Genomic DNA, 25,988 nt, shown 5'->3' with positions numbered 1-25,988 from the left:
TGTGAACTCTCTTTTACTCCAGAGAATATTCTGTGTGCTTGAGAAAAGTACATGTTCTGCTGTTGTAATGAATGTTCTTTATATGTCTATTAGGTCTAAAGTATGTATGGAATATCTGTTGGTCTAAAGTGTAGTTCAAGTCCATTCTGTCCATATTTATTATTTTTCTGGATGATCTCCCAAGCTCCTAAGGAATCCTTGAATGTAAGAATGGGAAGTCAGGTGTGGTGATATCCAAAAATTGTATTAATATTTTAAAAAATGTCAACAAATTATATGTTCATACTCGATAAAGCTACACACATTAAAAAAAACTGGATGAATTTCTTTATTTCTATTCAGTATTAAGTCAACAGAGTATAATAATGTTGGTTATCTCATATTGATTAGAATCTCTAATGCATAGCCTTATATGTCTTTGATTAATTAAAAATAAAGTAGGAAGCAAAATAAATATACTTTCTTTAAAAAAGGGTTTTTAAATATGGAATGGAGAAGATGTGAATTAAAAATGATTCTTGGTGACAAAAGGTTAGGAGTTACTGATTTAGAAAATTGTACCAAAAAAGCAAAATCTATACATGGCCACCAGGCAATGTTCCCATTTCTTTAAATAAAGTTTTATTGGAATATAGCCATGTGTTAAGGCTGCTTTCCTACATAATACAATGACAGAGTTCCATAATTGCTACAGTGACTTTGTGACTGGCAAAGCCTAAAATATTTATCACCTAGCCCTTTTCAGAGATCTACCCTATCCTGGAGTATTTCCTGCACAAAGTAAGACATGGTAGGAGGAAATAAGACATCTAGGTGCCCTCTTAGTTGATCTCCACTAACTGCTTTGCCCAATAAACCAACGTTCTGTGGTATTCCTGTTAAACCTACTAACTAATATCCACTAAACGCTGAAAACTGTTGAGCTACTCTTTTTCTAAAAGTCTACTCTTTTTTTTTTTTAATTTTAAGATTTTTTAATAAACATATAATGTATTTTTTCCCCAGGGGTACAGGTCTGTGAGTTGCCAGGTTTACACATTTCACAGCACTCACCATAGCACATACCCTCCCCAATGTCCATAACACCACCCCTTTCTCCCCACCCCCTCCCCCCAGCAACCCTCAGCCTGTTTTGTGAGATTGAGTCTTTTATGGTTTGTCTCCCTCCTGATCCCATCTTCTTTCATTTTTTCTTTTCCTACCTCCTCATTTTATTGCATAAAAATATGGAACACTTCATGAATTTGTGTGTCATCCTTGCGCAGGGGCCATGCTAATCTTCTCTGTACCGTTCCAATTTTAGTATATGTGCTGCCGAAGCGAGCACTAAAAATCTACTCTTAATGCCCATATATTTCTGCTCCCATCGTATACCTTGTACATTTCTAAGACACATTTGTGTTTGTCCTCAAATGTGTTTAATGTCATTTGTTCCTGCTGTCATAATTATATCATTTAATTAAATATTATGTAAGTTGAGAAAATGAATAAAATAGGAGTATTGGTTCTCTGAAAAATAAGCTGGATGCATTGGAAAGATGAAACAATAAAACAGTTGCTGCTAGATTAAATTGTAGGCAAGACAACTGGAAACAAATGGGAAAAACTGCAAAATCTGTGACTCAGTTTGTGGACTGCTTTGCCCCAGTTTTCACTATATAGAATGTGAAGCTCGAAATCTGGGACAATGCATCACTGGCATGGTTTCTGCAAGAAATGCCAGTGAATCTACCTAAGGCCTTGACCCTGTAACAAAATATTGGCAAATTTATTTACACTTGTAGCTTTTAAGTTAAACAGTTTTATAGGTATATGTGTAATACTTTCTAGGATTCCTCCTCTTAACTGAAATGTTTAATTAATCTACCCATTACTGGTCCCACTCTTATTGAATAAAAGTGTTTCTTCCATTTTTGTTAACCAAATATTTACCTTGATGAGGATGGAATTATAAATACAATAATTAATTGGAGCCCAAGTGTTTATAGTAATAGACCTCAGCAGTTAACGAACTTTAATATGCCTAAAAATCACTTGAAAAGCTTACTAATAATCCAGATTTTTTTTTGAGAGAGAGAGAGAGATCGAGCACAAATGGTGTGATGTAGAGAGAAAGAGAGAAGGAGAATCAAGCTTAGTGTGGAGCTTGTCATGACCCAGAGATCATGACCTGAGCTGAAATCAAGTCAGATGCTTCACTGACTGAGCCATCCAGGCACCCAGAGAATGCAGATTCTTGGGCTTTAATGAATTGATTTCAATTCATTCAGTAGGTTTGGTGGGGAACAGGAATTACATTTTTCGTAATATCAAAGGAAAATTGTTTAAGAGGGTAATCATGATTTACTTACAAATATATAAGAACACTTGTCAAAAAATTTTATTTAACTGATTAATTAATGAACAATCTCGTAAAGTGCTACCATGAGTTCTATGGAGAATTCGAAGGTCTGCACATATCTAGGCAGTAAGGAACACTGAAATAGATTTGCTTCCATAGATTCAAAACCGACTTCTCGATGTAAGATGGAAGGAGGAAGAATATTAATTCTACTTCCATCAGAAGTCAGTCATTTTCAAGTCCATAGACAAGAATCATTTGTAGTGCTATCAGTGATTTGCAATTTACAGAAATTAGAAATAGCTCAAAGACAAGAAAGGCCCAGGGACCCCATAGAATCAGTAACCCAAAGGTTGTGCTAGACAAGGTAGAATTTTCCATTGAAGACAGCTGGTCATCTCTTTGGTCCATCTGAAATTCTTTCACAGTTTTCCCCTACAATACTTTGCTCTGGCAATTCTAATACTTTGTGGTTACGGTTAGGGTTAGATGGGTCATGATCTGAGGTATCCTTTTAACAGCCTGTAATCAAGGCTGTTGAATTATTTCCCCCATTAGAGAGCATACTAACATGTCCACATAGTTAAATATGATGAAAACAGCTTACTATCTGTAAGTAGCCTTGGAGTTCCTGATTTTCTTAAGGTTATTCATATTTCTGGGGAATCTACCATATGTCAAGCAATATATTACATGTTATAATTTAATACTCCATTGACTTTTACTTCCACTTCAATTGAGCTACACACTCCCATGGCTATAAACTTAACTCTTCAATAATTGAGACCTACTCTCAGTGTGGTGGTATCTAATGTCCTTGTTCTTTCTGATTCTCCCTTTTCTTTTTTTTATTTTTATTTTATTTTATTTTTATTTTTTATTTTTTTATTATTTTTATTATTTTTTTAAATTTTTTTTAATTTTTTAAATTTTTTTAATGAGTCTCCCTTTTCTTACTGCCAATTCACCTTCTCTTCTATCTTACTGAGTCCCCAATGTCCTGACCATTCCTTCTTCTAACAAGAACTTGGATCCTCTTAGATTTTTTCACCTTCCCTAATTAACCTAAATACATCCCTCCAACCCTACTCCTTCCTTCACTTCTTAATGCATTGTTTCCTTTGTATTTCTGCTATATCTACTGTGCTATGTGACTTAACCTTGCTATTTACAAACTATAAATCTTAATTTCCCAGAAATGTGGCTAATAATAATAACTACCTCATAGGAATGTTAAGTTAAGCTACCAATATTAAATGAAGGTAACTTTTTGAAATACATTGGTGAAATTTTTCTTTGCTCTGTTTGGACATTTCCTTTGCTCAGCCAGAAGTATCCATTGTCATGGAAAACATTAGGATTGTGACAGTAGAAATTAAAAGTAGGTAGGAACTTACTAAAATTAAGCATTCTCCTTGTCAAATCCAAAATAAGAACCTGAAACCTGTAACAAGACAATAATTCTGAGGAACAATTTATTGAGGTTGATATGGGTTTTAAAATCCCATAGGGCTCTGTTTGCATATTCAAGAGTCAAGTTTGGCCATACACCATTCTTTTAGGATTTCACTGTAGATTTTATTTAGTTAGAAAGGGTGGAAGTGTCGAAGAAAACAAAATTGCACAACACAAAGTTAAACCGGTAAGGAAGACTTTATGCAAGGCTGTTGCAGTAGAGGAGAGAGCTGAGAATCTAGTCTGAATTCAAGTTCACTGAAACAAAGGGTCATGAGGATTTTAAGAGGGAGGGTGGAAGGGAGATCATGGGCCATCTGTGTTTGCTATTTGGGTTGAACCAAAGGAAAAATAAGCTCTCTTGTATCTCCATAACAGGAGGTAGTTTTATGACTTAGAGCAAGGCACCCATCAAATTTAGGCCCCCACCCTCCCATAGAGCCTGGGAGATAGGAATGCTGTCTCTCCTGAGGATTGCATTTCAAAGGCATGGCTCCCAGATCCTTGAGAAAGACATTCCTGAGTTGTAAAAGTGGCAGGAGGCTTTAAAAATGATTTATTTCTCAAAAGGATAGAAATAATTTTTAGTTATAAGTTTTCTAAAGTAAATATTCTAAGAAAAAGGAGGTCCAGGACCTGGTGTCAGGAAGAAGTCTGTCTTAAGTGCAGTCAGGGTGAGGGGAATGTCTTGGTTAAAGGTATGATATACGGGGCAATTCCCATGGAACAAGAGGAGGAGCAAAGCCTTCCACTGTGGACGTGGGAAGTTAAAAGGGCATGTGACCATAAGGGTGTACTGCCTGGATCTTGGATGAGGTACCCAGCCCCTCTGGGACTTGGTCAAACAGATAGTAAATGGCGGACAGATAAAAGGTCAGGGTATACATTTTGGTGTTTTGCTTTTCTGTTACATGCAGGGGGCCTAGGAGGGGTTGAGCAACAAGGACAGAGAAATGGAAACTTTGAGCCCCAGGCTGGAGAACCAGCATTCCTTTATGCCTTGGTTGGAAAGTGACTTCCAAATGTTCTGAGGAGTCAGTCAGTGGCCCCTGGAAGCAGGTGCACTGAGGGGAGGAGAGCTGAGAGGATAAGGCAGAGGTTGGGGACTTTGTTGACTGGCAGACAGGAGGAGGAGTTCAGGAGCGTGGAGGTAGAGTCTGAGCTCTCATTTCCTTCCCTTTCCTTTCGTGCTGCTGTTGCTGGAATTCGCTTTTTAGATTATGGTATTACCATAAATTAGGAATTGTGCGAATCGACATCACTGATACCTATCTGATTAAAGCCTTTTTTTGTCGGCCTTCTAAGTTTGGGTACATCCAAAGAAATCTGTATCATTTTTTCCCCACTCAAATTTGGAATTCAGAGTCCATGTAGCTATGCTTATGTGATGTGTCCCCCCTGAAAACATTCTGGGGATCATTTATAAATCTCTAGAAGCAAGGCTATGCTGTTCTTGAAATATAAATGTGACACTATTTTTTTTTTTAAAGATTTTATTTATTTGACAGAGAGAGATCACAAGTAGGCAGAGAGGCAGGCAGAGAGAGAGAGAGGAGGAAGCAGGCTCCCCGCTGAGCAGAGAGCCCGATGCGGGACTCGATCCCAGGACCCCGAGACCATGACCTGAGCCGAAGGCAGCGGCTTAACCCACTGAGCCACCCAGGTGCCCCAATGTGACACTATTTGTTTCGGAGAAAGGGGTCTACAAACCTAAAAAATAGTATTTTTAATACAACTGGATACTACTTGAGGAAAATGTATCTACTTTCTTATTTGTCCACAAGGTGCTGCTGTTTCCTTTCTAGTAACACAAGGCAGCAGATCCCAGGAACACAAGGTACTTGAAAAAATTACCATATTTCCTCTTCTATAATTATTTAGTTTTTAGGATGCTATTAGGTTTGTCCCATAGAAGGAATGTGTAGGGTTTTTCTTATAGAAACATGATTTTTAGCAATAAGGTCAAAATTGAACATTGTCAGAGTGAAGATTTCCCCTTTTCCCTTGTAATTTCATTTATAATAATTATATTTTTAGTGATACTAACAGCCTTATAAAAACATCATTATATTATATACCCAACGACTGTGAAATCATCTGCCTTGAAGCACAGCGAAATCATCAATCAGCAAACTGGGTCTAAAATGGGGCCATTTTAAGAAAGCTATTTGCACTGTAATTTGCAAGTTGATTTTTTTTTTTTGAAATTAAAACATTTCTAAAATACACTAACTATGATTGTTTAAAAAAAGTAATGGCTCTTTTTATGGTAAGGAAATAAATTGAACCTCTGTGCTAGAAAGTGCAGAAAACAAATCAGCTTTCTTTATAAATAGATTTTACTGCTGGTTTAGAAATTACCTTATGTGCTTTTTAGATGATGGAAAAAGGAAATCAGCTTCTGTTTGCACTGTGCATGAGGCCTATTTGCTGTGTCACTTTCCAGAGGATTATGGAATGTTGGGGAGGTCAGGATGCTCAAAATATAGAATTCTAAGGAGTATCAAAGTGAGAAAATGGAAATGAAGCAAGCCTAGTTGTTGAATATATGTACTGATGGAGTTGAGGGGAAACCCTGGACTTGGAGCCAGCAGATCATGTTCTGACTCTGACAGAGTCACTGGTGGCTACAGCAGGCCTGGCACTCCGTGAAGGCCAAGGCTGACTGGGACTTAGGCTGGCTAGCATTGGAACAGAGGGACAGGTCACCCGCCAGAGGTTATAGCCAAATGTCCACTGCTCAGAGCTAAACATGGTGTTCATGTGCATCCCACGGACAACACTGACATCAAAATCTGGGCTTTCTGGCTGAATCTCTGACCTCATTCTGAGGTGTTTTAACTTCATTACAAATGTGCTTTCATTGTCTGAGTCAGACAGAAGACCCCCACGGTAGCTGAGACAGACTCTTCAAATGTGAGCTACAGCGTCGGCTCCGTGGAGCAAGAGCTTGGGAGGAGGGAAGAAACGGCATTTCAGGATGAGAGAGGACTCTAACTGCACCGGATTTCTACAAGAGGAGAATCCTTAGATCTTGGTCTGCTTGGGCTGCGATCACACGTTCTCATAGATGGAGAGTCTTAAACAATTAATGTTTATTTCTCTCATTTCTAGAGGCTGGGAAGTCTGAGATCAAGGTAGATCCAGTGCCTGGCGAGACCTGCTTCTCTGTTTGCCTGTGGCGGTCTTGTGTCCTCGCATGGCCGAGAGGGCTCGAGTCTCTTTCTCTTCTTCTTCTTCTTTTTTTTTTTTTAAATTTTTTTTTTTAAATTAAGATATAATGTATAATTAGCCCCAGGGGTACGGGTCTGTGAATCGCCAGGTTTACACACTTCATAGCACATACCTTTCCCAATGTCCATAACCCCACCACCCTCTCCCTACCCCCGCCCCCGCAACCCTGTTTGGTTTGTGAGATGAAGAGTCTCTCATGGTTTGTCTCCCTTCCGATCCCATCTTGTTTCATTTATTCTTTTCCGACCCTCAAGCTCCCCACGTTGCCTCTCAACTTCCTCATACCAGGGAGATTATTTGCTAGTTGTCTTTCTCCGATTGACTGACTTCTCTTCTTTTAAGAACATTAATCCCACTGTGCATTCCCTATCTCAGGACCTCATCTAAATCTAAGGATCTCCCTGAAGCCCAGCCTCCTAAAATACCATCCATTGTAGGTTAGGGCTTCACACTTTGAATTTTGGGAGGACACAAGCATGGAGTTCATAGCATATCTGATGACAACTAGTGTCCCCTAGATAAAATTCTAGCTCCTAGACAAAGACTTAAAATTATGCCTTGATTCTTGTCCAGGCTCTCTGTTTGGACTTGTTCAAAACAAAGCACACGACTATTTCCTCTAAAGATTTGTTTATTCTTACCCTATTATAGTCATAGGATTTTTTCTGAATGACATCCACAAGACTCCTAATAGCTTAATCTATTATAGGAGCCTTTATAACACTGTTGGTAAAAGCATGTGCTTTGAAATGATACAGTAGAATTTATGAATAAAGTTAATGCTAAGTGCTTTATATACATTATTTAATTTAATCCACATGAAACCCTGTTGTTGGCCACTCTTGCTGGTCTAGTTTTGCAGAGAAACTAAATTTGAGAGAGTTGCCTGAGGTTGCACAGTTAATAAGTGGTGTAGCTCGGATTTGAATCAAGTCTATCTGATTCCAGGACCTATTTACCATTCTCCTACAATACTTTTTAAGTCCCTGGCAGTGCTAACATCTTTCCATTGCAAATCTCACTCCTTTTCGGGTAGCAGCTTTATTAATCTGTGAAAAGGCACCACAGCACAGATGAGAAATTCTTTGAACTCTTTAACATTCATGGTGAGATATGAACCAGTTCTGTGGTATTGTCATTGCATCAGCATCATTCGAAGGCTCCCTCTTTCACCAAACATACAATCAAAAATAGGACAACAAAAAAACAAAAAAAACCTTCAAAGCCTAGGCAAGTTCCCCTGGCATCATTGAGACCAGTCTCTGGCTGGCTGTCTTCTTTGTCCTCCCTTCTGATAGGCGTTTCAGTCCTCTCACACTGGCGTGGCCAGATCTAAGACAGGGTTTGGGTTTGGGGAGAAGTAGAGAGAGGCGGTCTCTGGCCTGCTTTGGCAATAGACCACGCTGGTAACAAAATCCTTCCAACCTTAAGCTTAGCTCATTAGACCTCTTTCCGTATTTGCAGATAATCTCTGGGTAGTAATAAAGTGTTATTTATACATCTTTCTTAGGGACGTCATGGGGAAATGTGTTCCCTGCCGGATACTGTCTTAATCACTTGGATTATAACAAATTTTATTTCCTTTGTGGAACTGAAATCTAAATGGAGTTTTGAGAATCAAGTATGGTGAAAGAATTATGTTATGTAAATCCTTAATCAGCTTCTTGTAAGGCCATGTTGTCCCCTCACCCCGCCCCCACCCCTTTGTTCTTCAAGTTCTAGACTTTCATAAAGGTGACATTTTGGTCGTAGGCAGACTTCCTGATTGATTTGCAGTAAATTAGACCCCCACCTATAGGACCGCTGGGAACCCTCTCCTGTCTGTCAGAAATCCCACTATTTGGACATGAGAGCTTGAAAGGCTAGTAATATATATATTTTTTCAATGTTAAGTACTGGCCACATTAGGTAATTTTGAGTATCTTCACATTCGACCCCCCACAATAATACTCTTGAGGTATAGGTTACTAGTTCCATTTTGTAGCACTTTTGTCTAATTCTGGACCACCACCTTTTAGCCATCTCTTCACCAGAGAGCTCTTTGATTCTACAGAATGCTTAGTTTTCAGGAATTAATCTTCAACTGTAGATTTCACAAGGGGGCAAACTACCACTTTAAATTTTGCCGCTGAAAGTGGAGGTTTGGAGCTTGAGAGATGCATGGTGGTGGTGGTGGGGGGTGTTCATTGATAAACATCCCGTAATTTGTTCTGAAAGACTGTCTCCAAATTCTTGGTCTTGTTGACTTGCCATGTTCGCTCAAATGTCATGCTAGTTTCCCTTTGGGGATTAAATAAGATAATTTCTATGAAAACTTAAAAAAAAGACAGAGAAAGGACTAAGAGAGATGAAAAATCCACCTCAGATTTTATGTTTAGGTCTCAGAGGTTTGCTCAACCTAAATGGACCTTGGTTCAATTTGAAGTAGGCAGAGCTGAGTTGGGTAATTGTTAGCAAATCTGTCAGTGTGCAGTGTTCATGAAACCATGAGTAGAAGTGTAACCAAACTCAAGGGGCTCACTGCTTGGAGTGCATCAAACTGAACACAACCCAAGAAGTGCTGGAAACAAAGGAATTTGTATTACTTGTGATACGTTAGAAGACAGAGAGATAGCTCTTAAAGCACTGTCTGCCCCTAGGGTTAATAAAGGAAGCTTTCATTCAGTGTTTTAGCGGGTAGAGGCAGGGAGCTTGCATACACATTAAGGAACTTACTTAGGCATTTCTGGTTCAGTTGTGCGCGCTTAGTGTGTCAACAGGCTAGTGCATTCATCGTAGGCTCAAAAAATGGCAGAAAACCCCACCCACAGGAGGAGATCTTCGTATTATAATGAGCTAAAGGTAACTTCGGGACAATTCAGGGGGGCTTGTGTGCAGTTAGTCAGCTCCAATCCAGCTCAAACTGGCTCATAGAGGGGCTATCAGGGGAGACACACCTAGCTAGGGGCTATTAGGTAAAACACCCAGCTAGGCCTTTTCTCGGCCGCCGCTGTTGGTTCTGCTAAACAAAACACGTTCATTCCCAGCTTTTGTCTTTTCCCTTTCTCCCTTCTGCTGATAGCTTTCGGTCCTCTTAATTTGAGTAACTTCCTGTTGCATCCTAGCCAACGAAAGTTCACGTCACAGATTTATGGAATCGGTTAGTTAGTTGTATAGTCCAAAGGGAAACAGACACAGCACTGCTCAATTTTGACAGGGACAGAAGACAAGCCTGGTGATAGTGAGCCTGGGCAGGCCATCAGAAAGCAGGCAGGCGCTGGGGGAAGATGCTGCCAGGAGTCTAGGGGAACTGTCCGCATTTGGGTTAGCTGAAGATCACAAAAATCAACCCTGCTTTCTTCAAATGCTTTTCACGCCTGCTGGAGTTAAACAGAGCTCTGACAAGGACCGTACTGCGGCCCGAGCATTGGTCACCAGCTGCCTTCCCTCATCAATATCTTGGCTAGTGGCTATGCACTTGGGGACAATTTGCCTAGCTTTCTTGATCCATCCCAGAAAACTTGCTTTTGAAGTGGTTTGGAAAGCTTCAAAAGAAACGTTCTTCGTGGAATTGATATTGCTGCCAAACAGAAAAGATTCTGCTTTTCATCAGCGGTTTGCTTCAGCAATCTGTGTCTCTCCAGCACCTACTGTCCATGGCCCTGGTTTACTGGCATGTAGACAGCGCAGCTGAAGCTGAAGAACAGCAAAGGGTCTCCTGACCCCGTCACTTCCAGGCTGGGCTAGGACTAGGCTTATAGATGTTTAGATGCTCGAACGCAGGTAAGTTGGAGATCTGCGGCAATTCTTTTAGCGTGAGGCTGGATATTCTTTATAGTTTCCCCAGACACGGGAATTGGCAGGGCTTGAAAAAAAAAATCACTGGCAGGAAGTTCATTTTCTTTATTGCTACCTCCCCAGCCATAAAACTAAAAGCTTTTTACCTAAATCATGTTTGCTATCTCTTGGGAGTGGGAGATCATTTTCTTCAGAGTTTTTCCCAGTTGGAGTTTTTACTCTTAGGATTCCATATATTTAATAGTCCACTTGAATTTGAAGAGCTTTTCTAACTGATGGTTCTTCTATTCTCTGCCCCCCCTTCTGATTTTGTGTCATTTTCATTTCCTTCCCCCGCCCCTAGTCTCAGATTCATGAAAGCGAAATCCTTTCATTTTGAACTTATCATTTTTCACTTAATTAGAACTTCATTCACCTATTGTGCTAGCTTTAATTTCATCACTCCAAAAATAATTTTCCTCTATTTGAATTTCCTGTTTGACCTAGACCTTATTTTACTCATGCAAATAAGCAGAAAAGGGAACCTCTTCTTGTGTTTTGTGATTTGGGTAACAAAACACTTTGAGGGGGCTGACCCTCTGATGTATACTTTGTTATTAAGTAAAAATCTTACAAAGAATTTTCTAATTTTTAAGATTTAAAAATACAATAACTGACACTGTCTAATTTGGTCTACGTTTCTGGTGTGAAATAATATCAGGAGCCCTGTGATCTAAAGCTAACAGGGTGACTGACCTACTGTATGACCTCAAGCAAACTATTTCATCTTTCTAGACCTTATTTCTTCATATGCAAAATATAGATAACTTCGTCTGCCGCACTTAATTCACAGCGTGAATGTCGTAGATAATGTACAACCAAATTTATTAAAAAGCGTAAGGCTCTGTAATTAAGTGTAATATTACCTATCATTTGTAAGCTTCTACAATCCTAGGGCCATGGAAGAAGTATCCTTCTGGTAAAAGATCCCTCTACAGGATTTCTACAGGATCTCTGGGTTCATTCTTTTCCTGGCTTTTCAGAGATTCTGTTCATTATTTTTCCATTTCTCATCCACAGTTCAATCTCTTGCCTTCTTGATGTATTCGGTCAGCCTGGAAATATAAATCTTTCTTTCTTTCCTTTTTTTTTTTTTTTTTAAAGATTTTATTTATTTATTTGACAGGCAGAGATCACAAGTAGGCAGAGAGGCAGGCAGAGAGAGAGAAGGAAGCAGGCTCCCTGCTGAGCAGAGAGCCCGATTTGGGGCTCGATCCCAGGACCCTGAAATCATGACCTGAGCCGAAGGCAGAGACTTAACCTACTGAGTCACCCAGGCGCCCCCAAATATAAATCTCTCATTTAAAAAATGTTATCTTCCATCTTGGAGAGATCTTCCTTTGACTCTGCATGCTTTCTAGCTACCAAGCCATCTATCTTCTTCCTTCATGCCAAATGTTCCTGAAGAATATTCCACTTTTACTACCTCCCCTTCCCATTCACTCTTTTATCCACGCCAACTTGACTTTCACTTTCACCGAGTCCATTGCATTACTTTTGCTAAGGTCACTATGTTAGTTTGCTAGGGTTGCCATAACAAAATACCATGGACAGGGTTGCTTAAATAACAGAAATTTATGTTCTCACAGTTCTAGAGGCTGGAAGTTCAAGATCAAGGTATCCTCAGGTTTATCCTCAGTTTCCTTTGAGGCCGCTCTTCTTGACACAGTGTGTCCTTTTCTCACTGTGTCCTCACATTGTCCTCCCTCTGTCTGTGTCCTAATCTTCTCTTCTTATAGGACATCAGTCATTGATTAGGGTCTACCTACAAGACCTCACTTAACCTTAATTACCTCTGTAAAGACCCTATCTCCAAATATAGTCACATTCTTTGGTACTGGGGTTAGGACTTCAATATGTGAACTTTGGAGGAACATAAGTGAGTCCATAAAGTCCCTAATAGCTTTTCTGTTTTTAAGTCCAGTGGGATCTTAGGAACACTCAGTGGAGTGGACCTCTTCCTCTAGCTAAAACCCTCTTTTTCAGGGGGCTTGTTTGGTACTCTATGCTTGGCTCCTTTTCTTAGGCTAACTCAGACTTTCCCCCCGTCTCCTCCTTCTGTGTCTCCAATCTCAATCTACTCATGCTCAAAATAAGATTTTATTAATTCCTATGTTTTTTTTTTGTTGTTGTTGTTGCCAAAAGCTTTTATTTTATTTTTTTAAATTTTTTATTTTTTATAAACATATATTTTTATCCCCAGGGGTACAGGTCTGTGAATCGCAATTCCTATGTTTTTAAATGTAATTTAAATTATCATGACTCCCAAATATAAAATTGTCCTATAGACCTCTCCTGCTAAGTGCTGAAACATTATGTCCAAATCCTTTCTGAAAACTCCCCCTTGGATTTTCAGAGGCATTCCTAAACCAGAACTCAGAACTCTTGAGTTCTGCCCTCAAGCTTATGCCTCTTCCTATATCTATTCCTTCCTATTTAATTCTTCTCCAGTTTTATTGTTTTTCATAGAAATTACTTTCTTTTACTTACTTGCTTCTGCCAGAAAGAATGAATAATAAACCTTGATGCTTCCTTGTTTCTGCCACACTTCTACCATAACTGTTTGCAATCCAGCTCTGCTATTCTACCTCAAAAACATACACTACAATAATATTCTCCTGCCACCCCCCCTTGACCTCTCCCACTTGGTCTGCAAACATAAACTCCTCTTTCTAGCTTTGTACCCTTCCACTACCTTCTCTACAGACCATTCAGAGAGATACTTTAAAGATTTCGGTTAGCATGAGCTAACCTGTTTAAATATCATTAACAGTTTCCCACTCACAAGGTAATTCTGCTAGATTGTAGGCTCTAAGGATACAGGGACTAGGTTTGCCTTCTTTATTGCTATTTACTCAGAGCCTAGCCTGGTGCCTAGTATCTAGTAGGCACTTAACACATTCTATCTACCTTTTCAGCCTCATCTCTCACAGCAGCACTCATCTGTCTCAATCACATTGTTCTTTTCTCAGATTTGTGAGCTCAGTCGGGGTCGTCTGAGCTGTGATACACTCACTCTCCCTTGTTGTCTAGCATTCACTTGTATCCTTGCTACTCTATGTGGTGTCCCAACCCAGCAACATGGGCATCTGGGGATGCTTGTTAGGACTCAGGTTCTACTCTAGCCCTCATGAATCAGAGTCTGCACTAAAACAAAGTCTTCAGGTGAGTCATGTACATAGAAAAATTTGAGAAGCTCTGCTTTAGATCTCAGCCTAAGTGTTAGAACTTCCTCAACTGGCCAGTATACATTAAGTCACCTAATGGATTCACTTAACCGCATCTGTGGCCCCACAAGGAAAAGCAAGTGCAGTATAAGGGAGGAAGCCTGGAGAGGTGAAGCCTGCCAATCAGAAGCTGTTTATTTTGAATTTTACCTAGGGTTGACCTTTCAAAATTTGGGTTTATATAGAAGGGCATGTGAAATCTGTGAATCGTTTAATCTGAGCAAACCGAAAATTGCTAGAATTTTTCTTTGTTTTAACAAATTTTTGACTTCGCTCTAGAAAACCACTTTATACAGTTGTTTTGTTTTGATTGGCCACATTGTGACACTGTAGGATAAACACGTATCAGCGAGCTGCAATTTGTTTGGGTTTTCCAATATTTCATTGATCCATGGTTGTGGAGCATATTGTAGAAAGTCCAACTTGAACACCTATTCTTTAATGTAGTTTGATTTTTAGCTTTGTTGCAAGTCAATTGTTCAGTGTTTTGTTGCAGACTCCTTGGATATTAAATAGTCGACTGATCGGTTTGTGGTTCTTGGAGCTTCGCGTCGGATGCCCAGTAATACGATTATTGCAGATCTTCAGCATTTCACAAAGGATGCGTAATGAGTGTTCAACCAATGAAGTAATCCATGGTTGTGACTGAGAGATGAAAGAAAACACACTAATTAAAAGTAAGCACCTTCATTGCTTATCTCCGGAAGCATTTCTAAGGTGTCATACAAGTACACTTTACTCGCAAAATATTTTGTTACCGCTATTTGCCAAGTATTTCAGGATTTTATGGTACCAGAGCAGTCTATTAATTTAACTGGACAACTTGTTGGAGTTACTCAATAAACTAAAACTCTTGGCAGAGCTATAATTTTAAAGTGTAATCCCACTGGTTCCATGAGTGTTACAGCTGCTCCTTGTTTTTTTTAATAATAGAACTGATGAGAACTTCATTTGAAAGGAAAGCTGGGTGCAGGTGCAGTGCTATTTAGATGTAATCGAGGACACATTTGACATCTGTTGCAAAATCTATAGGTAAAGCAAAACTGAAGTTGAAATCAGCCCTTTGTCAAAGCTACATAGTTTAAAAACTTCATAGACCTTTCCTGGACATCGAGGGAGGAAGTTTAGTAGAAATCTAAGGGGATGAGAGAGGGACCAACATTTGTTGATTGCTTTTTATTGGGCACTCATTTAATCATCACATCAACCCTTAAAGTTAGATTTTATTTTTCATTTTACCCAGACGAAAAATTGAGCCTCAGACACGTGCCCCATGCTTTTTTTCTTTTTCTTTTTTTTTTTTTTTGTTCCCCCTAGTTACACATTAGAATCACAGGAGGGGCATTAAAAAAACACATTTTTTTAAAAAGATTTTTATTTATTTATTTGATAGAGATCACAAGTAGGGAGAAGGCAGGCAGAGAGAGAAGAGGAAGCAGGCTCCCTGCTGAGCAGAGAGCCCGATGCGGGACTCGATCCCAGAACCCTGAGATCATGACCTGAGCCGAAGGCAGAGGCTTAAACCACTGAGCCACCCAGGCGCCCCCCAAAAAACACATTTTTATACTCATTAGGATGGCTATTATTAAAAAAAAAAACTAGAAAACAACAAGTATAAGCAATGATATGGAGAAATTGGAACACTTGTGCTTGGCTGGTGAGAATGTAAAATGGTAGAGCTGCTGTGGAAAATAGTATGCTGGTTCCTGAAAAAGTAAAACATAGCATTACCATATGATTCACCAGTCCCACTCATCGATGGATGTATATGTAAAGGAGTTGAAAGCAGGGATTCAAACAGGTATAGCACCCCCATTTCCATAGCAACATTATTCATGATAGGCAAAAGGTAGAAATAACCCAAATGTTCACTGATGGATAAATGAATAAACAAAAGGTGGTATATATACACAATGGAATATTACTCAGCCATAAAAAGGGATGAAAAAAAATTTTAAGTTTTTATTTAAATTCCAATTGGTTAACATGCAAGGTTATATTATTTCCAGGTATACAATTAGTACAATTAGTTCCATACAACACTTGATGCTCATTACAGGTGCTCTCCTTAATCCCCATCACCTGTTGCACCCATTGCACTACCCACCTCCTTACTGGTAACCATCAGTTTGTTCTCTACAGCTCAGAGTCTGTTTCTTGGTTTGCCTCTCTCTCTTCTTTTCTCTCTCTCTTTTTTTCCTTTTGCTCACTTGTTTTGTTTCTTAAATTCCACATATGAGTGAAATCATATGGTATTTGTCTTTCTCTGACTTATTTCATTTAGAATAATACTCTCTAGCTCCATCTATGTTGTTGAAAATGGCAAGATTTCATTTTTTTTTTTTATGGCTAAGTAATATTCCATCACATATCATCTCTCTCTCTCTTTTTAAAAAATCTATTCATTAGTTGATGGATACTTAGGCTATTTTCATAGTTTGGCTATTGTAGATAATGCTGCTCTAGACACTGAGGTGCATGTATCCCTTTGAATTAGTATTTGCATTCTTTGGGTAAATACCTAGTAGTGCAATTGCTGGATTGTGGCATAGTTCTATTTGTAACTTTTTGAGGAAACTCTATACGGTTCTCCAGAGTGGCTGCACTAGTTTGCATTCCCACCAACAGTGCAGGAGGGTTCCTCTTTCTCCACAGCCTTGCCATCATCTGTTGTTTCTTGTACTGTGGATTGTAGCCATTCTGACAGGTGTAAGGGGATATGTCATTGTAGTTTTAATTTTTAGTCTCCTGATGATGAGATCCCAACATCTTTTCATGTGTCTGTCAGTTATCTGTATGTCTTCTTTGGAAAAATGTCTATTCATGTCTTCTGCCCATTTCTTAACTGTATTATTTGTTTTTTGGGTGTTGAGTTTTATAAGTTCTTTATATATTTTGGATACTAACCCTTTATTGGATATGCCATTTGCAATTATCTTCTCTCATTCTGTAGGTTGCCTTTTAGTTTTGTTGTTTCCTTTGCCATGCAAAAACTTTTCATTTTAATGAAATCTCAGTAGTTTATTTTTGCTTTTGTTTCTCTGCCCTCAGCAGACATATCTAGAAAGAGGTTGCTATGGCCAATGTCAAAGAGGTTACTAACTGTTCTTCTCTAGGATTTTTATGGTTTCATGTCTCACAATTCATTCTTTAGTCTATTTTGAATTTATTTTTGTGTATAGTTTAAGAAAGTGGTCCAGTTTTCTTCTTTCTTTCTTTTTTTATTTTGGCGTGTAGCTAACACGTTTTTCCAACATCATTTGTTGAGGAGACTGGTTTTTTCCCACTGAATATTATTTCCTGCTTTATTGAAGATTAATTCACCATAAAGTTCCGGGTTCATTTCTGGGTTTTCTATTCTGTTCTATTGATCTCTGTGTCCATTTTTATGCCATACTGTTTTGATCACTACAGCTTTGTATATAATTTGAAGTCCAGAACTGTGATGCCTCCAGCTTTGCTTTTCATTTTCAAGACTGCTTTGGCTATTTAGGGTGTTCTATGGCTCCATACAAATTTTTAGATTATTTGTTCTAGTTCTGTGAAAAATGCTGTTGGTATTTTAATGGAGATTGGACTGAATATGTGAATTGCTTTGGGTAGCATATCTACTCCTTGAATGAAGAAATAAGTTTTAATGGAGAGTGCTGAGCTATATTAATTTACATTAATTCAGGAATTGTGATTAGCTCCATATTGGCTTCCAATGTTAGAAAAAGAATGGTGATGACTGTCCCTGTAAAAGAAATGTCACTATGAGCCATCTTGATCATGTTTTCCTAGGACATAATCTACATAAGATGTCTGCATTTGATGTACATTTCAGTGTATATAAAATATAGTGTAAAATATATTGATAGACTAGGTACTATCTTGAAACTCTAAGATTGTATACTTTTATGTCAGAGCCATTTTTTTCCCCGGGGCCTCTTAAATTTAGCTTCTTCATTGGTTTCGCCAAGCGTGCCTTCTTTCCTATCCATCTACTTTTTCCCCTTCGATTCATCCAATATACATTAACTTTTTTTACCCAATATCTCCTTTCATGAAGCTAGCCTCTGATAATGTTTCTGTTGAACATAATGAAAAATAGACAAGACTGAATACAGTTAAAGTATGTCTTCTATTTATTTGGTGGCAACATTTTCATATGGAGGAGAAGTCCTTCTTTTTAAATCAACATTTAATCACCAGGCAGAGAAGATTAGGAGAAATTAGATTCTAGAATCAGGCATCTATCAAATGCAAGTATCTTCTCATTGATTTTTATTGAGTCCTTTCTTATATATTTTGCCACTAGTTAGCTGACTCCTAAATTCCTTAGCCCAGATGGAATATAGTGTGCAATTGGCAAGTGGGGATCATATGAGGAATGCCATATTGAATCTGATAATTAAATATTTAGGAATTTTGTGAGTTGGTTGTTAAAAAATTGGTAGCTTGAAGTCAAGCATGGTGAGAGTATTTACATCAGAGAAATCAGCAACTGCTACAAATCCATCTCCCCTCCCTCATTGGTTTATCAGCACATCACTTTTATTCTTCTTGTAAGCATTCAAGATTCCTATAAATATTCATAATCCCTCCTAGATTCTCTGTCTCACTCAGAATAAGACAAAGTGCTTACAGTGGCCAATAAGACCCCAAATGAGCTGACCCAGCCTACTCTCTCTGCTTCTTCCTGTTCACCCCACTCCTGTTGTTCCTGTGTTTCATGCATATGGCTAGGGATGTTTCTGTGGAGGACATTCTGCTGTTTGTACCCTTGCCCCAGATATCGGCAGAGAGGTTCCCTCACCACCTTTAAATCTGCGTAAATGTCATCTTCTCAGTGACATTATCTGTTTTAGTTTCTTATTACTGCTGTAGCCAATTAGCAAAAATTCAGTGACTTAAAAGAATACACGTTTTCTCTTTATAAGAATTCATTTCCTTACCTTTTCCAGCTTCTAGAGGATGCTCACGTTCAGGGCTCATAGCCCTTCCAGCCAGCAATTGTCACTCCAACCTCTACTGTCATATCTCCTGTCTCTGAATCTGCCATCTACCCCTTTCCCGTAAAAGGACCCTTGTGATTACACTGAACCCATCCAGAAACCCTGATACTCTCTCTATCTCATGATCCTTAACTTAATCACATTTGCAACATCACTTTTGTCACATCAGGGTGTAAACACATTTGAGGGCCTTTATTCTGCCTACTATACCTTCCTTAATCATCCCATTTGTTTTTGTACCTATTCACTCCTAGCATTCCTTATCCCTTTTCCTTGCTTAATTTTTCTTTGTACCCCTTATCACTTTCTAGAATATTATATATTTTACATGTTTATTTTATTGATGGTCTGTCTTCACCCACTAAAATGTAAATATTTTTGTTTTATATATTTTTAAGTATTTTGTTTTGTATCATTGTTGCATTTTCATTGCTTAAAACAATTCTCCTACTGAGCATTCTATATATTCTGTTTGAATGAGTTAGGTGGAAGAGTTTGTGAAAAGAAACTGACATGGCATGGAGTGTTCTCCAGTGAGGGGAGGAGGCCATGGAGTAGAGCCTGTGGAGGACACTGAAAAGCTCCAGAGACCTCTCCCAGTAGAACTGCTTTGTCCACTCTGAAATACTTGTTCAAGTTCTGGCTTCTCATCTCTTCCCTCATGTTTGTTTTTTCCCTTTATTTGGAATATATTCAAAATTTTTATAATAGTTTATGACTCTAGTTTTTAAACTCCTGAGGCAAAGGAAACATTTTACCCTTCATAGTCCTGTAATTCTTCTCCCTTCTTTGTATAGTGCTAGATGTTGAATACACAAGTGCCAAGTATTTCCTTTTCTGGTTTCTTATTTTTCATTTTTTCAAAAATCAGCCTAAAAGAAGGAAGGGAACAATGATCTCAATTTTCTATGGGTTTTTGTTTTCATTTTTTTTGTTTGTTTTATTTTGTTTTGTTTTTGGAGGGTAGCAATGAGGTCTTTATTCAGAAGAAAACGTCTTCATGTGGGAAGTATAGCTTTCCTAGCTTGGGCACCGTGATAAGAAAGTTGAAATTCGCAATCCAGAAGAAGACCAGATGTCTTCAGAAATGGTCTTCCCATTTGAGATTTCTATGGCTGGTATTCTGATTAGCATGGGTTTAGATGTCTGTATCTAAACCCGTCAAAGCCACGAATCTTCATGAACCATTCTGTCAGCTCTGGATAAAGGTAGGGTAATGGTTCCAGGGATGAATTTTACTTCAAAATGCTTAGTTTATTTATGGGATGAGTACAAGGATTTAATTTCCAAAGATCTATATTTTAAGAGGTCAAAACATTTTTCTTGGTACTTGTCTTAATTTGTTTGAGTTGCTGTAATAAAAATACCATAAACTGGGTGGCTTATAAACAGTAAACATTTATTTCTCACAGTTCTGGAAACTGGAAACTCTGAATCTGGTGCCAGCAGAGTCAGAGTCTGGTGAAGGCCTGCCTTCTTACTGTGTCTTCACATAGTGAAAGGGGTGACTGAGCTCTCTGGGGTCTCTTTTATAAGGACATGAATCCCATTCATGAAGTCTCCACCTTCATGCTCTAATCACCTCCAAAAGACCCCACCTCAAAGTACTATTGCATTAGGGATTAGGTTTTCAACTTATAAATTTGGGGGAGGCCTATAAAACTCAGACCATGATAATACTATTTTGTGATTATGGAGTAAATAGAATTCTTGTTAGAATTCTCAGCTGCGGGGCGCCTGGGTGGCTCAGTTGGTTAAGCAGCTGCCTTCGGCTCAGGTCATGATCCCAGCGTCCTGGGATCGAGTCCCACATCAGGCTCCTTGCTCAGCAGGGAGTCTGCTTCTCCCTCTGCCTCTGCCTGCCATTCTGTCTGCCTGTGTTCACGCTCTCTCTCTCTCTGACAAATTAAAAAAAAAAAAAAAAAAGAATTCTGAGCTGCAAGTAGAGAATCAGTATTTTGATATATGTCCTGCTGTGGCCTGAGACTTAGAATCATGGTTTAAAGGAGATCTTCCTTCAGTCTACTTATAGGTTAAAGAACATGCATAAGCACCAATGTGGAATCTTCATTGGTCATTTTTGGTAATTGTATTTACTTATTTCAGAGCAAAATTAAAATATGATAAGGAGTGGAATATTATCTGTTGCTATCTCAGGTATTATGATCGGAACCTTCCTTAGAAAAGCAATAGTGAGTCACAAGGACACTGTATGCTGTAACAGCCTTTGCCTTCAAGGCGTTGCGAACAACTTGAATCAATCCACTAACCTTATCAAACACAAGCAAACAGAAAAATGAAAACCATTTATCTGAAACAGCAGGTTGGAAAATTCATTGGTATACTTTGAAGGCATCTCACTAACCCTGCCAAAGCTTTGCTCCACCAGAGCAGGGCATGAATTTTTCATTGCCCCAATAATCAAGGTCTTTAGAGTTTCACTGTGTTTTCTCTCTAATATAGCTAATATGTTGAACACTGTTGACATATCTGCTTATAGTTGCTGAGGATAAAATAAGAAGAAAACTTGCTTTGAATGATATTATAAAAACACTGAAAGAAATAACTTTGCTGTCAGAACTAAAGTTGAATTATGTTCTCTATTCAAAGTCACTTAAGGTGGGAGGGGGCAAGTCTTTCAAGTTGATTTTAGATAACAGATACAGACATCTTTATTGGATTTGTCTGGAAAAAGAGAGAGAAAATTCTAACATTATCTTCTCTGGTCAACACGTGTAAGGTTCAGCCCTGTTAGAGCCCCCTACCCCCATCCATTTAGATCCTTTTTTCCCTTACTCAGATTCCATATATGGAGAAAAAACTCAAATGACTTTCAAATAGTTACCCTGGAAATTTATTAACTTATTCTCATGACACTATAATTGCTCATGAAGCATTTTGAAGATTCTTCTATTGAATTGGTCTTCAAAGCTAGTGGTAATTCCTATGATGAAGTTGATCTTACTTCATTTGCATTTTAGGGTCACATATAGTGGGACTAACATGGACTTCAGGGTCTCATAACTGTCTAGAATCCAGTGCAGATATAAGGTTTTAGACAAGTTATTTAAGCTCCTTGAGCCTCAGTTTCCTGATATAACAACACATGTGTGGATGAAATGTGGTCATGTGTTTAAGTCATGTATAGGGTATTCTTTTCCTCCTTCCCTCTTCCCTGTCCCTGATTTCTCATCAAGGCTTACTATGAGGTCTGACCTCTCAGAGGTTAGACACACAACCAAACTTGATGTTTACTAGAAAACGAGGAGCCATACTTGGGTATTGGGGAACCAGGGAATGGTAACTGTGATGCTGGAGACCCCTGTAGGAGGAAAGGGAGGAAAGGGAGGAGGAAAGGGAGGCAGATCAGAAGAGTGGGAAGTGATGCTTTTGAAAGCCACTTAGGCATGAGACTGGGGCCTCTGGTCAAGGTTATTTGTAGTGCTGAGTTATTTGGAGTCGAGGTAGTAGCAGATATAGAAGTTGGATGGCAGTTATTGCCCTGTCAAAAGTCCAATAACTTGTTTCCTGTTAAGCCTAGATTAATTTCTTCTGTCCCAGTCAAATTCATGGGCAATTCAAATTCTATACCTTTTTCTTTTTAAAGATTTATTTATTTTAGAGAGGTTGGGGGGGTAGGCAAAGGGAGAGAATCCAAGCAGACTCATCAATGAGCACAGAGCCTGATGTGGGGCTCCATCCCATGACCCATGAGATCAAGGCCTGAGCTGAAACCAAGAGTTGGGTGCTCAAACAACTGAACCACCCAGGCATCCCATCTTCCCATATTTCTGATCTGGTCTCTGTACCGTTATTTCTCATCTGCACGAGCATCTTCTTTGGGCAAATAGGAAAGTTTTAGAGTACCAGGGCAGGTAGGGACTTGGTCCCTTTTCCTCTTCATTGTCAAAGCCATGGGTTGCCAAGGTTAGGGTAGAGCCTGATTATAGCAGTTTGATAATTACATCTCTTATTCTTGGATAAATGTACCCCTATACACTATGACCTCCCACTTACTTCACTTACTCACTTTTTCATTTTTTCAACACATGTATTTGTGGAATGGTTGCCCTGGGAAGGAAAAGGGACCATTCTTTAGCATCAACAGGGGAAGAAGAATGTGCAGAACTATAGGCTTGATTTTTCATGACTTTCAACAGTTTCTAAAATACAGTTGGCTCTAACTTGAAGGGCCTGCTATCCATGAAAATATTTTAAAAATTTTAAAAATCTGTTCCAAAAGAACTTCTAAAATGTTTTGAAAAATCATTAACCATGTTGGAGTGACTACTTAGCTTTCCAAGGATTCAAAGTGTCCCAACATTTATGAGCCTCTCCTGTGTGCCTGGTGCAGGAAAATTATAGCTGGAGTCACAAAATGAGTTGGAAAGTCCCTGACCATAGGCATTCAATTACTGTCTAAGTGTAGATACCATGTAGAAAGTACCATGTGTTCTGGAGAGGGGATGTGGTCAGCAAGTATACCTGGTGGGAAGAACAGGGAAGATGTCAGGTGCTGTTTGAGTTTCCGTGAAGAATAAGTTTGATTTTATGAGGCCAAGAGAAGAAGCATTTTGTGAGTTACACATTTTTCCAAGGCACTAGTGAGGAATTTCTATTTTATTTGCTCTTCAGAGATCAGCCTTGGGAAACTCACATCTTCTATCTCAGAATGAGAAGAGGGGTGTGATCCTTTTTTGCACAGTATTTTTCACAGAATTTCTTTGTGTTGCCAAGTTTACTTGTAGAGCTGAAGCTTGTCAGAGTTCTCATAACAAATGCATGATTGAACTAAATTACAGCCCTTCGCCTGTGGCACTGGAGCCTTTCGCTCCCCCAATGCTTCCGGGGTGATGGTTTACCTTCTGTGATTTATTTACAGACTGAATGATACCAAATAACAATTCCCAGGCTTACACCTATAACAGGGGTCAGAAATAGTTTAAACTTTGTGATTTACACTAACAAATGCAGTCTTAAAAAGCTGTTGTTTTTTTAACATGTATGGATATACTGACTATACAGACTTCTCTTAAATGTGGTGCAGTAATGAAAGTGGTTGGTTTTTTTTTAAGATTTTACTTATTTATTTGACAGAGAGAAATGCAGCAAGAGAGGGAACACAAGCAGGGGCAGTGGGAGAGGGAGAAGCAGGCCTCCTGCTGAGCAGGGAGCCCAATGCGTGGCTCCATCCAAGGACCCTGGGGTCAAGACCTGAGCCCAAGGCAGACGCTTAACGACTGAGCCACCCAGGCGTCCCATGAAAGTGTTTTATAAACTGTCATAAACCTTATAAAGTATAAGGTAATTGTTGGTCTTATAGATTTGCTTTATTAAGTATCAGAGGATGATTTTAGAAAGTACGGGGATTTTAATTGTGAAATTTTTCTAAAGCATGCAGAAGAATTTTGGAATAATCTTTTCCATTAGAATGGCATGACTAGTGGCGCACCTGGGTGGCTCAGTGGGTTAAGCCGCTGCCTTCGGCTCAGGTCATGATCTCAGGGTCCTGGGATCGAGTCCCGCATCGGGCTTTCCCCTCTGCGGGGATCCTGCTTACCCCTCTCTCTCTCTGCCTGCCTCTCTGCCTACTTGTGATCTTTCTCTGTCAAATAAATAAATAAAATCTTAAAAAAAATTAAAAAAAAATAATGGCATGACTAGTTTTAAAAATCCCTTGCTTTGTACATTTTGTGTGCTGCACATTAGCAATTGAGTGTATTAGTGTCTTTGCATTGTAAGAGTTTGTGTAAATTTTTACTATGTCGAGGAAAAGGCCACATAAATAAATAGGATTGCATTTGTCTCAGAGCCCATCATTTTGAAGGATGATTTAAGACCATAGGAAATACTCTCTTTTCCAAAGGCAACTAATTTTATTTGTATTTTAAAGCCCATACTTATCCTGCCTACCTTTATTAATTGAAACAACAGGTTATCACGAACTTTAACAGAAAGTAAAATTTCTTTTTTGTTAACCAGAAGAGAAACATGAAATGTTTTACTTTCTTGGACCTGTTTTTTATACATCAACATAGTAAAATACTCTTATCACTTCTGTAATGTTCAGCTTCATTTTTTCCTTTCCTTTCTTTTTTTGCTTAAATAATCAGAATGAATTACCAGAAGTTTCTCGCTGTCCTTCTGTACAAAATAGAACTCAGTTCATCCTACTTCTTGTAGAAAGAGAAACTACTTGTTTCTCTTATTCTTGTAGCCCCTGTTATTTTCACCTTGATGTTCAGGTCAGAAAGCTAGGAGTCTCTTACCCTTGATCTCCATCTTTTCTCTCTCTCTTCAAGTTTCTGTTTGAAACTCCTAAGTCTACTCTCTTTCCATATCCATGGCCACTTCATAATTCAGAGCCTTGTTATTTCTTGTAAGGAATTCCTTCTGGTCTCCTTGCCTCTGTCTCCCACCAATTTATATTTATTTTTTCTCAAATGTGACGTGACCTGACGATACCACTCACTTGTTAAGAAACTTGCACAGGTTCTTAGTACCTGCAGAATCAGGTGCTAACTCTTTAATACGCTGTAGAGAGCCCTCCATTTCCTGGCTCCTAATTATTTTCTTAGCCTCAGAAAAGCACCATACTCTCCAAGCTAATCAAATAATGTGCAGCAGCCTGTTTCCTGTTGCAGACCTCCACCGCTGCCTTTCTCTCCACCGCTTGGACAACTTCCCATTGTTTAAACTTCAGTTGATTGACTGGTGCCTGGCTGTTTTATTGAAATTTTGACTTTTGGGACACCCCCCTTGGCCCCGCCCCCCCCACACACACCCTATTGTGTTTTCTGATATTTGCACACTCCTGATTTTTGTTTGGCTTACCTGCCTTGATCTGCCATTGGAACTGCCTCAGCCTTATCTGCAAGGTTCTGATTGACTGTGTTACTTGTAAGCTTCATATCTACT

At 38.9% G+C, this 25,988-nt stretch overlaps 1 non-coding gene across 1 annotated transcript; it reads right to left on the bottom strand.

Moving 5' to 3' along the window:
- Nucleotides 1-1,220: 1,220 nt before the first annotated feature.
- On the bottom strand, nt 1,221-1,327 carry LOC116582065. The gene has a single exon (XR_004282364.1). It is a non-coding gene; the product is annotated as a U6 spliceosomal RNA (small nuclear RNA).
- Nucleotides 1,328-25,988: the final 24,661 nt, after the last annotated feature.

This window comes from Mustela erminea, chromosome 21 (assembly GCF_009829155.1).
Source record: "Mustela erminea isolate mMusErm1 chromosome 21, mMusErm1.Pri, whole genome shotgun sequence".
NCBI lineage: Eukaryota > Metazoa > Chordata > Mammalia > Carnivora > Mustelidae > Mustela > Mustela erminea.
This window is presented reverse-complemented; position numbering and strand designations above follow the sequence as displayed.